The sequence below is a fragment of the Vidua macroura genome, chromosome 4 (assembly GCF_024509145.1).
Source record: "Vidua macroura isolate BioBank_ID:100142 chromosome 4, ASM2450914v1, whole genome shotgun sequence".
NCBI lineage: Eukaryota > Metazoa > Chordata > Aves > Passeriformes > Viduidae > Vidua > Vidua macroura.
In genome coordinates this window covers 64770708-64785973 of record NC_071574.1, presented here as the reverse complement: position 1 = coordinate 64785973, position 15266 = coordinate 64770708, and the positions used below count along the sequence as shown (strand labels likewise).

The following is a 15266-nucleotide window of genomic DNA, read 5'->3' as shown; positions in this document are numbered from 1 at the left end:
AAAAAACCACATCTAGGTTTTTGGTTGGAATCAGTATACATGTAAACGCCATTTTGGATTAAAAACTGTAATTTGCCTTAGGAGCCATAGAAACTTAGGTTTTTTAGGATGTTGTTTTTTATTTGTTTGTACAAATTTCAAATGTGTTATATTGCTTTTTATTTCTATCTTGTTTTACATCTTGAATCTTGAGAGGTCTGATACACTATTTCAGTTCTATTATAGTTTATGCCAGATTAAACCAGAAGGTGTTGACGAAAACCTTGACCCATGAAAACTATCTTCTCTGTTTTTCTGTTGGCTATTTTGTGTTGTTGTTGTTTGGGTTTTTTTCCTTTTGCTGCTGTTTTGTGTGTGTGTTACAAATGACTGAGCATAAAGTCACTGTTGGTGCATTGTGACTGTGGAGATGAAGAATAAAGCATACCCTGAGTTTAGTACTTTAACAGATGAAGCAATTTCTTCAGGTATTGTCACTGCAAAATATTGATGAAAATCTATCAAGTGTGTACAATTGTGAAGCATCCATTCCACCTAAAATTCATTGAAAAAACACATTGCTGCTGTTGGGCATTAACTGAGAGGTGCTGTATACTTGGCTTTTTTTTCTCCAAAAGATCTTGTCTAGTAAAGCCTTGTGTGGTGACCTTGAATCAGCACAGCTTAAAGTGTTCCAGCATTAAAAGGATTTACTTTATTTTTCTCTTCAATTTCTAAAACTGTTAGTTACACTCAGCTGAATTGAACAGGAAAGTGGTGACTTCAAACATAAAAGGTTTCTGCCAGTAGTGAGATACGATGGCCAAACTTGTGTCCTTGCTGAGAGAGGGGCATGGCTCCTGATTAGTTCTGGGAAGCAGGAGTGTGTGGCTGCGTGGGTGTCTCACCTGCAGCCGGTCAGGGCATGGGGAGCTCTGACCCAGTCCGCGTGTTGTTGCCGCTGGCTTGGCCAGCCTTGGTGAGCCAGTGCTCAGATGAGGGGAGGAGGGAGCACAGGACTCACGCAACATGTAGGGGGAACACGAGAACTTAAAAGGGATAACTAGGGAAACATCTTCAACTTCAGTTGGTAGCAAATAATGTTTCATTAGTTTTGTCACTTTTTTCTAGTTTTCAGTTACTGGAAAGATTTCAATGATTTTCAGGTAAAATTCTACACAGCAAATGTGTCACTTTATTTTTAAATGTCATTTCAAATTTCCATATGATTTGAATAACAGATTCAGTGTAGAGCACAAGATTCTATTTTGATTCCAAAGTAAATTTTCTTTCCTTACTGTGGATATTATTTTTAAGTCTACTAGTACATAGCAAAGTGTAGGATTTTTTTTGAATTTTTGTTTGTTTTTTTTTCTCCACCCTCTTGGGCTTAGAGTAAAATTCATTGTATGGTGAGTCTTCAAATATAGTCTGGTGATTTCAGTTATAACTGATGACTTAGAAATAATTTGGAATAAATTTATGTCTTTTATAGGTGAATTAACGATAAAATGGTGTTTGTTTTTGTAAATTATTTTTCATGAAGTGTTGGTGGCTAGAAATATACAGTTAACATTTATTTAGATATGTAGAATGTTTATGGTACAGTATTACAATGGTTTTGAATCTATTAATAGGCAGAAAAAATAAATTAATAATGATCTTAGATCTTGCTTAGATCTCAGCTGTACATATAAATCTATGGCTTTTCTCCTGTTCAGTTATATAGGGGTTTTGGTAAAAAGTTAGTAAGTTCTGTAGAGCATTCTCATAATAAGTGAATGGAGATGGGGCATAAGACATCAATCCTTCATCCAAAGGAAAGCTGTTCCATCTCTTATGTATCAAGAAAGGTTGGTGGGTAGGTTTCTATGCTTTGGACTCAGAGAGGACCATCCTGTTCTTTGATTCTGTTCCACTTGTAACTCAGTGTCTGTCTGTCTGTGTGGTTTTCCACTTTGCTTTCAATCTCCTTTAGAACTTGCACTGATCTTGACACTGCTGAGTTATGTGGACCATCTTATACCAAGTTTCTTGCCACTCCTCTGGAAGGAGAATTTGTGGTTGCAGCATAGGATAGCGATTTTGACAGGTGGGATGTCCACTTGTAGATCTGCCATAGTCTTTGTTGTTGACCTGGGACACTTTGACTCAGTTCCAGTCTGTTAGTGGAGATGTTGGTTTAAGGAAAAGGAAAGGCCAGTGAAGGTGCCTATGCCCCTGCTTCACACAAGTGGAATGATAGTCCTTCCAGTATCCTCCTATTTTCCCTCATTGCAGAATCCTGGGGAGGAGCCAAGAGCAGGGAACACAGTGAACAGTTTGCTGCACAACTTGGAAGAAGGTAGTCTCTGAAACTGTCCTCTGGCCTGCCCAGCCACCAGGAAATAAAGAGCGTTTTTGGCAGCAGGTCAACAAAAGCCAGAAGTGGTGAACAGAAGGCTGGGAAACATGCTTAAAATCTGAATGCCAGCCAGGAAAGTTGGACTTAGGCAGTCTTGCAAATTATGAGGGCAGCCTTATTAATTGAACATTCTGGCTGGTGGAAAAGATGCCTGAGGCTTAGAGTCTTTATGGGTCAATATTTACCACTAAAGTGGGGAGACAACTCTCCACACCTCAAGCAAAGCTCACAATGTCAAAATTAAACCTTTGTAGCTGCATTTGCCACTTCAACTGCAGGTTCAGTGGGTTTGGGATCCTATCTAATGTGAGTGGGTTAAAGCATTGAGATAGCTGCTCTCCCAAAAAGACAGAGACTTCCATTGTTCTTGCTTTTTTAATCAGTCATTAACATATGTGTCCATTTTGTATTTAAGCGTTTATTAAAACAACTCCGAAATACTAAGAATGTTAAAAATTGCAGTTTAAAAGCATATGAGCCATTAGTTACTTAGGTTAGCCTGGGTTTGTTTTTCAGAGTATCACCTTTTTGAGGAGCTTAAGCTTATTTCTACATTCCCTGATTTTTGGGGTTATTACTGTGCCCACATATGTTGTTGAAATATGTTAGCTCTGTATGTATGTTCTATTCTGTTCTGAAACGATATTTTCAGAAATTCATTACATCCCCAAGTCCAATGGGGGCATATTATTGCCCATTTTCAGCAGTGTAGCTACTCAGGTCACTTAACAACAATGAGGCAGATTTCAAATGGCTCTTTTTCTCTTTTCCTTAATTAGAACTAGACACCTTCCTGAATAATTCTGATATTGGTTGCTGGTATGAAGACTTCTTGTGATACCAAATATATATTTTATGGTAGAAGGAAAAGGTGAGGTAATTCAGTCTAAAATGTTGTATTTGCTACTTTGTTTCTTGTACTACACTTTTTGCTTGTTTAATTTAGCCCTTAATTAGATGTGTTTATCATTAATGAATAGGATGAATTCAGTTAATTTGACTGAAACTCAAATCTAAATTTATTCTTTCAAGGATTTGATGATCTGAGAGAGTAATCTGGCAATTTTCCCCTCCCTCCTCTCTGTTGCTATGGTAATCCTAAATTGGAACCTTGTCTCTGCAGACTTTTTTTCCCCCCTTTTTCCCCCAAGTAAGTTTTGTAATAGCTGTGCAGTCTATTATCAAGCCAAAATATTGATAATACAGGTTTTCTTGTTATTTTTTCTTCATTTGGCTGATTCAAGGTGAAGCTGAAATTAAGCAGCTTTAACTTGCCTTTCCTTTTTCTAGCTCTCAAGAGACTTTGTGGCATAATTTTTTTACTCATGTTTTAGACAAACATCGTTTAGGGAAAAAGCAAGGGAAAAAAAGGCTCAAGTAAAGCAAAAAGACCCAAATGTGTCTGTGTCATGAAAAGCTGTTTATAATTGTAACTGCAGAAGTGAACATTCAAATTGCAAAGTCCATAAGTAGTTTAGCATCCAAATGTTCTTGCAATTCCAGTTTATGGCAGTGTTCAGGGCTTATTTGATGAGGTGCTTTCAGCTACTTCTGTCTGGCATTGCTGAACTTCTGATGCAGCAATAAATGCAGGTAATTCTGGAAACTGTATAGAATATTGTGCTCTTACTAAATTGTTATTATTTTCCATGTAGAAAAAAGTAGAGATACAAGATCTAGCAGGGTTGATAGCAAATTGAAAAGGATCATCAGGAGTAAGCAGAAAACCTGAAGAAAACTCTCCATGTGTCTTGTCAGGAAGCATGGGGGTAATGAAATAAGACTAAAAATAATTTAGGTACTTGAGAAAGACTATATGGAAAGTTTGCTTTAATTTTCAGTGAAGACATTTTCAATACATGCACATAGGTCATGCTGAAGTGAAGTTATAAAGATGATTTCCATGAAGATGAAGCCCAACTTGCAGGGTGCAGGTTAGTGGAACTGTGTAACATTTACTCTACAACTTTGAAGTAGGTGATTTGTGTAATTAGAGATTCAGTTGCAAGAATTGTTATTAAATGGCAAGGCAGAAGGATATTGGATGGCTGGAGAACAGTGAAAGTACTCATAACATTAAGAGGAAAAGGTGATTTGGGATAGTAATTGCATCATTAGTGTGACCTTAATATACAGAGATTTGTTTAAATTTAGAATGAAAAGCTGTTCTGTGTGGAGGTAAGATGAAAAAGGTATGAAGTGATACAGCTCCCAACAGAGGAAGATTTGTCAGAGAAATCTAACACCTCTTTTTTGTAAGATCCCTGACTTTTTGGAGAGGATACATGGTTAGAGCTGACCCCTTGTAAATCAGTAGTCATATAATGTGCAATATGATTCCATGTAAAAATTAGAGGGATGTTTTTGTGACAATTGATGTTGAATGGTAACAGGATATGTCAAGTATGGATAGAACTTGATAGCCAGTGGCCGATATATTGGAACTATGTAAGTAGTGGAATTTGTCAGGAACAATTTTGAGATTTAGTATTTTCTTTAAAATCATTTATCCATTCCTACTTTTCATGCCAATCTTATGATCTTCATCAGATGTCAAGCATCACCAATACAAAAGCAGGTTTTGCACAGAGCAAAGGTGAGACCTTAAGACATGACCAGTAGGAAAAGGAGTTGCATCGAAGAGCATTAAAGGAATTGTAACACTTCAGGATGACAAACCTATCAGAGTTAGCAATGGAGATCAGTATTAGGATAACAAGTACACTGTTGTTGCCCTGCTGATATTTTTCTTTAAAGAAGTAAAGGTTATTGACTTTTTCTGGTACCGGTGAAAGCTCACCTTAAAAGCTGCATATAATTCCTATAACCCACCATCAAATAAAAAGGACATTTGGACTAAGAGAGTGTCTTGTTTGATCTGGGGAAACAAAGCATGGAAGAAGTTGCTCTTCATAAAAACTAGTGAAACAACACAGGTGGGTAAAAAGAGCTTTTTATGCTTGAGGTGTAAGAACAAATGGGTATAAACTATCCAAGAACAAACCTAATCTGGAAATTAGAAAAGATGGTTCCTAAGCAACGGAGGCATAGGAGTCTGCAACAGCCTTCCCTTAGGAGTAGTGGAATAAGGCTGTATTTAAGATGGAGCTGGTTAGCTTATGTAAGGAGGGGGGAGGGGATGTAATGTCATTTTCCACTCTACCTTGGGATTTGAGCTGATTGACCTGGAATATCTGTTTGTTCCCTTGATTCCTGTCTTCAGCTAAAGATGGTACAATAACTTGACCAGATACTGCCCAGACACCACTGGGTACGTGGGTGGTCTCTTTCTTGAGCAAGTGCACCAGTTGCATTCTGAGGTATAGAAATGCTTATATCAGGGGATAATAAATGTTAGACAAGTAGGATGTTTTAAATATTGTTTAATAGAATATGCTACACTGTGTTTTTTCTAGTGCCTATATATTGAGTTTTGCCTTAAGAAACCCCAAGTCAACACAGCATAATTCAATAGATTTTGTAATGAATCCGTTATTGTTTTCTTCTCCTTCTGTCCTCTGTGATTGAAGGGAGCTGCCCACAGCACGTGCACAGCTATGTCATCATCTTCATATTTCTCTGAAAATTCTCCTTTGAGCTGCTGAAAAATAACTCCCCAATAACTTCAGTGCAAGGTGAAGGGTTGATGTGGTGAAAACACTCTATACCATGTTGCTGTGTGTTGCCCTGTTGTTCCTGTGTATTGTCCTAAGACTGTCCATCTAATAAATTTGGAAAATTATTTTTTGAGGAAGCATTGTGCTTTTGCACTAATAAGAGACAGTCCTGCATCTCTGCCTTTTAGAAACTGATGGTTTTAAAGAAGACTTGACAAAGAAAAGGGTTCTACTATGTTCTCCCTGACAGAAGAACACTAATTGGCAAATTGAGAAATTATGTTGCCTTGGGTTGCAATATTTTTCTAATTTATTCAATTGTTAAGAAGTGTTAAATCATGATTTAATTCCTGCTGAGGTATTTCAGAGCCAGGAGGGAACTTGTAAACACTCATTTGGGCAATTGTTTTATCTATATCAGTAGCTTGTATTACTGGATGTGGTTTTTATATGCACAGAAATACAGTAACTGCTTTGTATTTTTCTCTACTCCATCTCTGTTACTTATTTGTTCTAAATGTTCATCTAGAAAGCTTCATTTTAGGAAGGAAGTTCAAGCATGGAAAGTAGTTTGGATAGGACAGGTTAGAAATTTAATGATGTTTGAAAGTTTCCTTCCTGACTGTGCTTAACGTGTTTTATTGACTTCCCTTCAGCTGTTGGTTGAATTTCCTGTTGATTTTTTGGTCTAAATAATTGCCAAAGCAGTGTCTAATCCTCTCTGTGTACTAAAATGATTTTTCTTGATTCATAAATTTAAAACTATTCTAATGTTTTCAAAACTAGTGTTAGAAGACTGAGAACCAGATCTTATCCCTTTAAATTACTGTATTTACACATAGTGATTAGTATAAATGGTAAATAATTACATGGGTACAATGTCAATGACATAAATGGTACTTTGCACATGTTTAAGTGTTAGTGTTAGCTAAGTTACATCCCTAAATACAATTTTGGGAGAACAGTGATTGACAGTTAAATTATAGTTAATACTTTAAAGCTTGAGTAAGTGTTCATTGTTATATGAATATTGACTAAATTGCATTTAACCTGTTTTATTATTTAGACATTCTGTCTTGTTATTTCTTATGGAACAGGTGTGGACTAGAGAGAATCTCATGTACTAAAAGAAAAAAACCCAAAGTCTGAAACTGTTAGTCAGTAGTCTCCAGAGCATGAATGACTTAGCAGACATCATCTCAATGCTCTTCTAATGATGAGAATTTGTTTCTAAATACTGGCATTTTGAAAGAATGTGTTGTGTGTGCCATAAGAAAACTCTACAAGGTGATTATCTTGACTTTTTATTCTTGAAGTATGTTTTTCAATTAGACTGTATCTGATTTGTCATGGTAAATGAAAAGGTGTCAGATTAAAATAAATTATGTTATTGCCTTGGAGTAATAGAAATAATTACTGAAAAGTCAAACAATTCTTTTCTAATTTGTTTAATGCACATGACATTGGCAACTTAACAGTTTCCTTCTTCTGGTGAACCAGGTAATATGTTTGTTAACTGATAATATACTATTAAACACCAGAGAGAAGGAAAAGTTTTCTGGCTCTATATTAATTTTTAGACTTTTTTTCTTTTTAGTCCTTTTATCTATCAAAATTGAAGTGGAGTATTGCTCAGTTGTCTTAAATTGAAATAATCTTTTATTTGTGTGCTCTAGAATAGCATTCCCTGCAGATGTGGCCTATGCTATAGCTGGTTCTGAAAGGGATGCAGTCCATGTTGGAATAATTTGTATTTTCAGCAGCATGGTTAGATCTGGCATTTTGGTCTCTTATTTCATGGGAGTCATCTCAACTTTTTTTTTTTCATATTGTGTCTTGTTAGCTGGTGCCACTTTTTAAAAAAGTAACTGTCCTTAGAGGTAATTTTTCATGTTGACACTGTGTCTCACAAACATAAAATTTTAACTGTTTTATAAAATGAAGGTTCATGTTGCTATGCAGTTTGATCTTTGGAGGATAAATCAGACAAATCTTATTTCCCTCTCTTCTCCCAGAGAAGAGTGTGTGTATATCCTTTCCAAGACTTGCTGATTTAGACCAGCGTCCCTGTGAAAAGATGTTGAGGTGTGGCTTGTGGGGAGGGTGGGGTCTGTAGTACCTGTGCAGAACAAACTTGCAGCAGAGAGACACTGGACAATGGCTGGTTTGGCTTTTGTTGCCATCAATTTCTTCCTAGGTTATGAAAGTTCTAGAAAAGAGAAACAAGTTAATTTGAGGTGAGTCTTGTATAGCTTATTTGAGACTTGGAGGAGAGCAGGTAACTTAAGGATGACATCGAGAAAGTTCAGGGGTGAGGTTGATAAAGGACTCGTAAGTAAGAATAATTTAAGCTGGTGAGATATATTGCTATTGTGTGTCATTGGATATCTTCATAAAACCATCTGAATTTTATCAACGTTGATAGAAGTTCAGGAGATTAAAAGGGAGAAAATGAAGTATTGTCTGTCTGTTATTAGCTGATAGATTTATGAAATGATCCAGTGTCTGGTACTAGTAGAAAATAAAATAGTAGGCAAGTATGACGAGGGAGAGAAAATGAAGGTTGGTTTAGTTTGGAGAAGACAGAAGAGAAAAACAAGTAAATAGAAAAATACATTGATCTAATAAGGTCAGAAACAGGTTTAAATATCTGGATTACTTTACACAGGGGATTTCGGAAAGATTTTTTTACACATATTATGTTTACACACTTTAAAAATAAAGTTGCATTCTGTCTTAGCCCATGAGACTTTCTGCTATGAAGTATTGTTACAGTCAAGAGCTCAGCACAGTGCAAAATAGGATGATACATTTTATTTCAGCTGTGCTTGGAATGTCAGAACATATGTAACTTCTGTAAAGCATAAATTGTTACATTGCTGCAGGTGTGTGTGTTATTCTGTTCTTAAAACTGCACACAGGCCATAGTCAATCAGGATAATTTGAGAGTTAAACCATTAGTATGAGTTTGGTAGTTTTTGCCCCTTTAGACAAAGTTTTGACATTTGCTTATAAAACCCCAAATGGTTTTGACTCTGACAGTTACAGAAAGTCCTTGTATACAAAAAAAATAAAACACTACAGAATCTCTTCCTAATGAAATCAAAGCAGTTGGCTGAATAAACATCAGACTTTATATTTGAACATTAGAATTGCTGGGCTTGTTTTGATTAAAAAAAAAAAGCTTTAAGATCTGCATCTTTTAATTTCTATCTTCAAAGCAGGTGAAGTTGAATGGCCAATGTAAATTACATATATCTTGTGTGGGGACTTCTGGGACAGACTTCATAGAATATACTACTTTCTGGATAGGCATAGAAAGGTAACTTAAAAATGGGATAGTAAATGTCATTAATTATGGAGCCCTAAAGAATACGTTTTTGAAATATTTCTGTTGTATTTCATAAGCTTTGTTAGATACTTTGTTACTGAACAACTCTGACAAAGTGGGAGTTGCTTGGGGCCTAATATGCACTTAAGTACGTGGATGTGTTAGATCCTATTGAAGTCCCTTGAGGGCAGGAACTTCTGTTGAACAGATGTGATTGCAGGTTTGGATTGGCAGGGCTCCTTTACAAGTTCTCTTCCCTGCATGGCCACACAGACAGATGTGTAGACTCAGCCTTGTGGCCAGCCCAGTGTGGAGATGGCTTCCCACAAGGAAGAGTGAAAATAATACTGTGCTCTGGAGAAAGCATGATGCACTTAGACTGTATGGAAGGAAAGGCTTATGGAGTAGATTTTTCTACATATAAAATACCACAGTTGTAAAAACAAATACCACAGTTCAGCTTTAATGCGAGTGATTATTGTTTCCATTTGACACAGTTGTTTGGCTCATCTCCTTGGAGAGCTGCTTACCAATTTCTAAGGTTTTGTTGAGATCAGCTGGACTTCACATGGGCAGAAACTCTGGCCTGTATCCAGCTGCATGCTGTTCAGGAAATCGCTTTAAAAGCTGGGTTTAGAATTCTGGCTTTGAATGCTGCATACATGTCATGGTGCTTTGCAGTTTTTGATGCCAGTAGCCTCTCAGTAAACTTGAAAGAAGTGCACATATGTATTTTGGCAATAAAACAGTGGCAGTTGGGTTTCTAGAAAGAGTTCATTTTACAGCTTGAGTCGGGAATGAAAGTGCTTAGTACTTAGTGCTGTGTGAATTATTCAGGATCTTTATCTGACTCCCAACTGATTTGACACATCTTTGTATCCTTGATGCTCATTATTTTAACTTAAATTTCTGTTTCTGGAGTTATAAGCCCTATACTGGCTGGGTGTGATTTTTAGAACACAGTGGGGAAAAGTCTCTGGTCACTACTAGTCAAACATAAACAGGGATACTGGTACTGTATTTTTAGAAGTTTTCTTGGTATTGGTGGTGGTAAGGTTGAAGGATGGGAGTACGTCTTGTATGTGGGTAGAATAGTTGTTGCTTGGATAGGTATCTGAATAAAAAAACAATAAATGGGATATTATAAGCCAGTGGAGTTTGTTTTAGACAACCAATAGCAAGACAGATATGTAAAAACACTGGGTTTTTTTCTATTAATCTGCAAATGTTTGTCAACTAAAATAATACCTGCCTAGAGACAGTCTTTAAAGTTAGCATTATCCATCCATAATCTGGAAGCAGGTTTATGTGTCCAACAGGAGCCTTTCACATTTTACATTGGGACTTGAATTCAGTATGTCCACAATGCCCAGAAGGACAAGTTCAGTTTTGTTCTTTTGGGCTTAGTAACGATTTCAAATTAGTTTTGTAGAACATTAAGGCCATGCAATATTGTTATGACCTTTGGATACTTTGGTGTGTGTGTCTGTCTTTAGGTAATATTTGGGGATGAACCTTAACAGAGCTTTTTGTGTGCTTGGGTGCTCTCAAAGCTGTGTGTGTGGAAGAGAGGAAGGGAGAGCTTATTTGTATCTCCTGAGGTTTTGGAGTCATGGCTGAAAACACAAAAAGTGTAAATGCATCCAGCCTGACCTCTTCAGGGAAGGCAGCCTTTCTGATGTGCCAGCTTTGTACCAGCAGAGTGTGAGTTGTTGTGTCAGTTTACCTGGGTTGTGGTGTGCGAGGCTCGACAGCCATTCTGATCCTTGTCCTCCTGCAATGCAAACAGAATCTCTGGGCCATGGTTGGTGCCTGTCCTTCTGCTGCTTTGTTCTGTTCAATCTTCAACCGAGTAACGTAACCCTCTGCAGACCAGGAAGGTCCTGGTTGAAAAGTAAAGAAATAGATCTAGTAGAAAGTGTGAGAATGGCTGAAATTCCTGAAATGTTAAAGTCTGGGCTGCTTCTGATTCTGAAAGTGGCTTCACTAAAATGGCCATTAAACACTGTGCTTGCACGGTTTGCAGTGACTAGAGAAACTGGACTGCTGCTTTTTTCTCCAGATATAATTCTGAAACCCTGCAGAGGAGTAAATAACATCTTTTTGCCACTGTCAGGTGGAAACAATGAGAATCTGAGCTGGAAGAGAAGTTCTGGGTTTGCATGATGTTAATTTATGCAGCCATATTCAGTTGAGTAATACTTGCCTGACAAGGGAGACGGCACAGTCAGGAAGATGGTTTTCTCGTGGTGTTTCATCTGTTACCACGTGGGTGTACATGACCCCTGAGGTTTACCCAGAAGTAGGAAACTGCATAATTTTTGGGTGGGGAGCACATTCACACTTGCCTGTGAAAAAGAAAAACATAGATAAGCTGCTCCTAAAATAGAGATCTTAGGGGTTTCTTGACATGGTATTTCCTAATATGGAAAGAAGAACAATCTAATGCAGGAAAATTAGTTCTAGTAACACTTTAATTCATAGTTGATATGTTTTAATCTGTAGGTTAAACTCATCAGGAACATTCGGAGAGACGGAAAAGGGAATGCTCTTGGCTTTGGGAGCTGTGCAATGACATGAACTTTGTCTTACTGTCACTTCTGGGACTTCTATGAAGATAGTGTTAATATCCTTTGAATAGGGCATGTATTTTAAACACTCTGCAAAAATGTTTAGTGTAAGTTAGATAAAAGATGGTGTAACCACTGTCTTGCTAAAATTTTTCACCTACCTGAAGGATGTACAAATATCGAATTAAGCACCATGCAAAATATTTTTTTTGAATTTCAATAACCCTGACTGTTATCTGTCTATTTGGAAATAGAATGACAATACATATATGAGGTTCACATTTCAGAACTGTTTTTATGTGCAAGTGCAGTATAAGATCTCATATGGAAGGTTTATGTCAAGATTATTACTTAGGTTTGCATTCTTCAAAGATATTTGTTCCTCCTGCATACAAGCTTTTTAAAATTCTGTTCAATTCTACTGTGTTAAGAGAATGAATTTTGTAATAATTTGTGTCCTTTTCTTTCTCTCCCTCCCCCATCAAAACTGGGAAATGCTATTAAAGAACTGAGGAGTGTCACTCAGAAAAATCCAAATTGAACATGAAGGAGAAAGTAATGAAAAATTCAGCATCTCTGCTGCCTTCATCTGCCTGATTCAGGCCTGCTTGAAATCTCTAATCTTCGTATTAAGATTCTTCCATATTTATGTGCTTTGATTCACGGTCTTCTTGCTTGAACTGGTAACACACCCATCCACAACATTCATGCTGCTTATATGTCAAACTTGCTGGTTCCAGCGTAGTGCCTGCACTCTCTAATCATGTAGCAATTTCTGAGTTACTTGGGTACTCTGCCAGGAAAACATGGCAGAATTCATGCATCTAGTAATGAATATTCAGGTTAGTTCCATCTCAAAAATCTCAACTAACTAGTCTCATAATAATGCAGGGTTTTACTTGTGAGGCACGTACTGTAGGATCTCTGAAGTTGTGGGTATATCAGTCATGAATTTGAGAGAGACTTGAATTTCTCCTTTTGGTAGTTTCCAAGTGGTGGCACATTCTGTTACAGCCTTCCTTGTGTGCTTTCCTAATCTTTTGGAGCAGCTACACTAATTCTTTATAACTATATTGACATTTCCTGAAAAATGTAAAGAAATTCATGGGGTTCTTAAATTTGATGATAAGGGGTTATTACATAATTTTGAGTAGCAACAAGTGCTGCCAGAGTATACTTAAGATTTATGATGTCCTCGCCTCACAAATCTATCAACAAAATGGAATATTATTTTAAAAAGGGCAGGTTTAGTCTACCTCTGATTCAAGTAAAAATGGCATAATGAAGTATACATCTTAGGAAAAAAAGGTCAGGGGTGAAGTCAAAATCTCTGGAAACTAATTATCAGTGTTGATGGATAGGCAAGTTACTTTTATTTTGTTCCAAAGCTGTGTATATCAGAGCAGGAGCAGAGAAAAACACAAGCAGGGTTAATGATTGTGAAGCTTTGCCATCACAAAATTAGCTATCATTTCGTACAACCTAACTTCAGTGACACTGTTCCTTATTGTGATATGTAAGGAACATACTAATACTTTTTCAGCCTGGAAAGCAAAACTGATTTGCTTATGCACTTTTTATTTGCTCTTGCTTTAATAGGAATGTCTTGTCTCTAAATCAGGATGTGTAAGAGCTTAACTAAGAGCTGTTATTAGGGTCTAAATTTCTGGTGAATGAAGAAATTGAACTAGACTATTTAAATTTTAAAGTCTTTTTTCAGAACTCTTCCATAAAAACCACAATCAGAGTAAACTGAAAAGCAGAATCTTACAATTCATGTGCTTGAATCCTGGCATTTTAGTTTGTTAGTAGACTTTCTTGATTAAAAACACCCAAAAACTTCACTCTTTGTTTATTAACTCCAGTAGGTCTAGACTCACATTCAGATGTCTTGTGGATAAAACCCCCATACAGAATCTTTTCATACTCACCTTTTTTAAACATTCCAGCTTCAGCTTCTAACCATTCATAATAAATGAAAAATTTTTCTTTTAGGTGTGGTCTTTTCCATATTAGAGGTGAGATAAACAAGCTGAGTCTTGGTGTCTTTGTTCCTGTGTGTCCATAGGTAGTTCAGAAGGATTTTGGGCAAGCCACCTTCACTTACTGTCTGTGGGGTTTGTATCCTCAGACTGTAGTGTGGGATTCCTCTTAACAGTCTGATAAATTCTATGGCTGACTCAAACCCTTGGAATACAGTACTTTTAAATTTGCTCTAACACTGTCAATGCAATTGTATTTAAATCTAAAATTACTTGGATTGAGCTTTTTGTATCTGATCAGTTTAAGAGTTTATCCCAGAACGTCATCTGTTCCAGAGGGTAGTGTCCAAATGACTAAGTCAACATTCAGATTCCAGATTCATTCCAGATTCAGAAAATTTTTCAGTGTTTAACCTAAGTTAACATTTAAAAAACCAAACCCATAAAATAGCTCTCATGCTTGTACAAAGTGAAACTGTAGCATTAACAAGACAAAGGCAATATTTTGACTATTTGTATTTAACTGAGGGAAAAAGAGTCTAACTGCTTTTCTCTCCTCTGTTAATAAATAAAGATACCAAATGTCATCCAGCTGTTTTGGAAGAAGTTACTGTTGCAGAGTATGTTCAAAGGGTTAAATGACATTGTTCTGTTCATTGCCAGCATGCTTCAGAAATCTCATCCCTTGCTATTCAGTCTCCATGAAAATAACTGGATCCTGGCCAGAATGGGGCCGCTTTGCCTAAGCACTGCTGCATTCAGTTGATCCTTTATGCATTGTGATACTGATATTTTAGGTGTGAATACTTAAAGTTTCTAAAACTTCTTGCATTTTTAAAGTATCAAGGAAGTATTTATTCCTGCTTAAAAATGAGTTTTAAGTTCTTCTGTCCTTTGTAGGAGCTTTTGTTAGTCACAGTGCTTTTTTGGAAGGTTTGACAATGGGTGAGCATTATAGTTATTTTACATTTGAAACATAAGTTTTTTGGGTTTTTTGTATTTGTGATAGCAATGGGTATATGTGTGGGACTTGATTTTTCCGTAGACACTGATCTAGTATGACCTTCTTGAAAAACCCAAGAAACATGTAAATAATAAAATTATATTTTCATATCTTATTTTAGAATGTCCAGTCCCCTTTATTTAAAATAAGGGGAGTGCTGTATAGGTAATACCATCAGAAAAATTATGAAAGCTTATAGGTGAAGTGGAACAATGCTACTGTGGTCACATTGCATAGTGAAGGGGCTTGTTAATTTTGCTTATTTTTGCTTATTTACCTCATCACTGAACATACAGCAGCATGTTTTAGCCAGCTTGAAACTGATTCTGTGTGCAGTGTTCAGAGGAACTCTGGAGTCTTCTGCTTTCTGCTAAAGCTGC

The 15266-nt window shown here is 36.7% G+C and overlaps 1 protein-coding gene across 9 annotated transcripts in view; it reads left to right on the top strand.

The window, feature by feature from the left end:
• ADD1 (adducin 1) overlaps positions 1-15266 on the top strand; it is a 62448-nt gene that overhangs the window by 4547 nt on the left and 42635 nt on the right. The gene's annotated exons all lie outside the window — the stretch shown is intronic.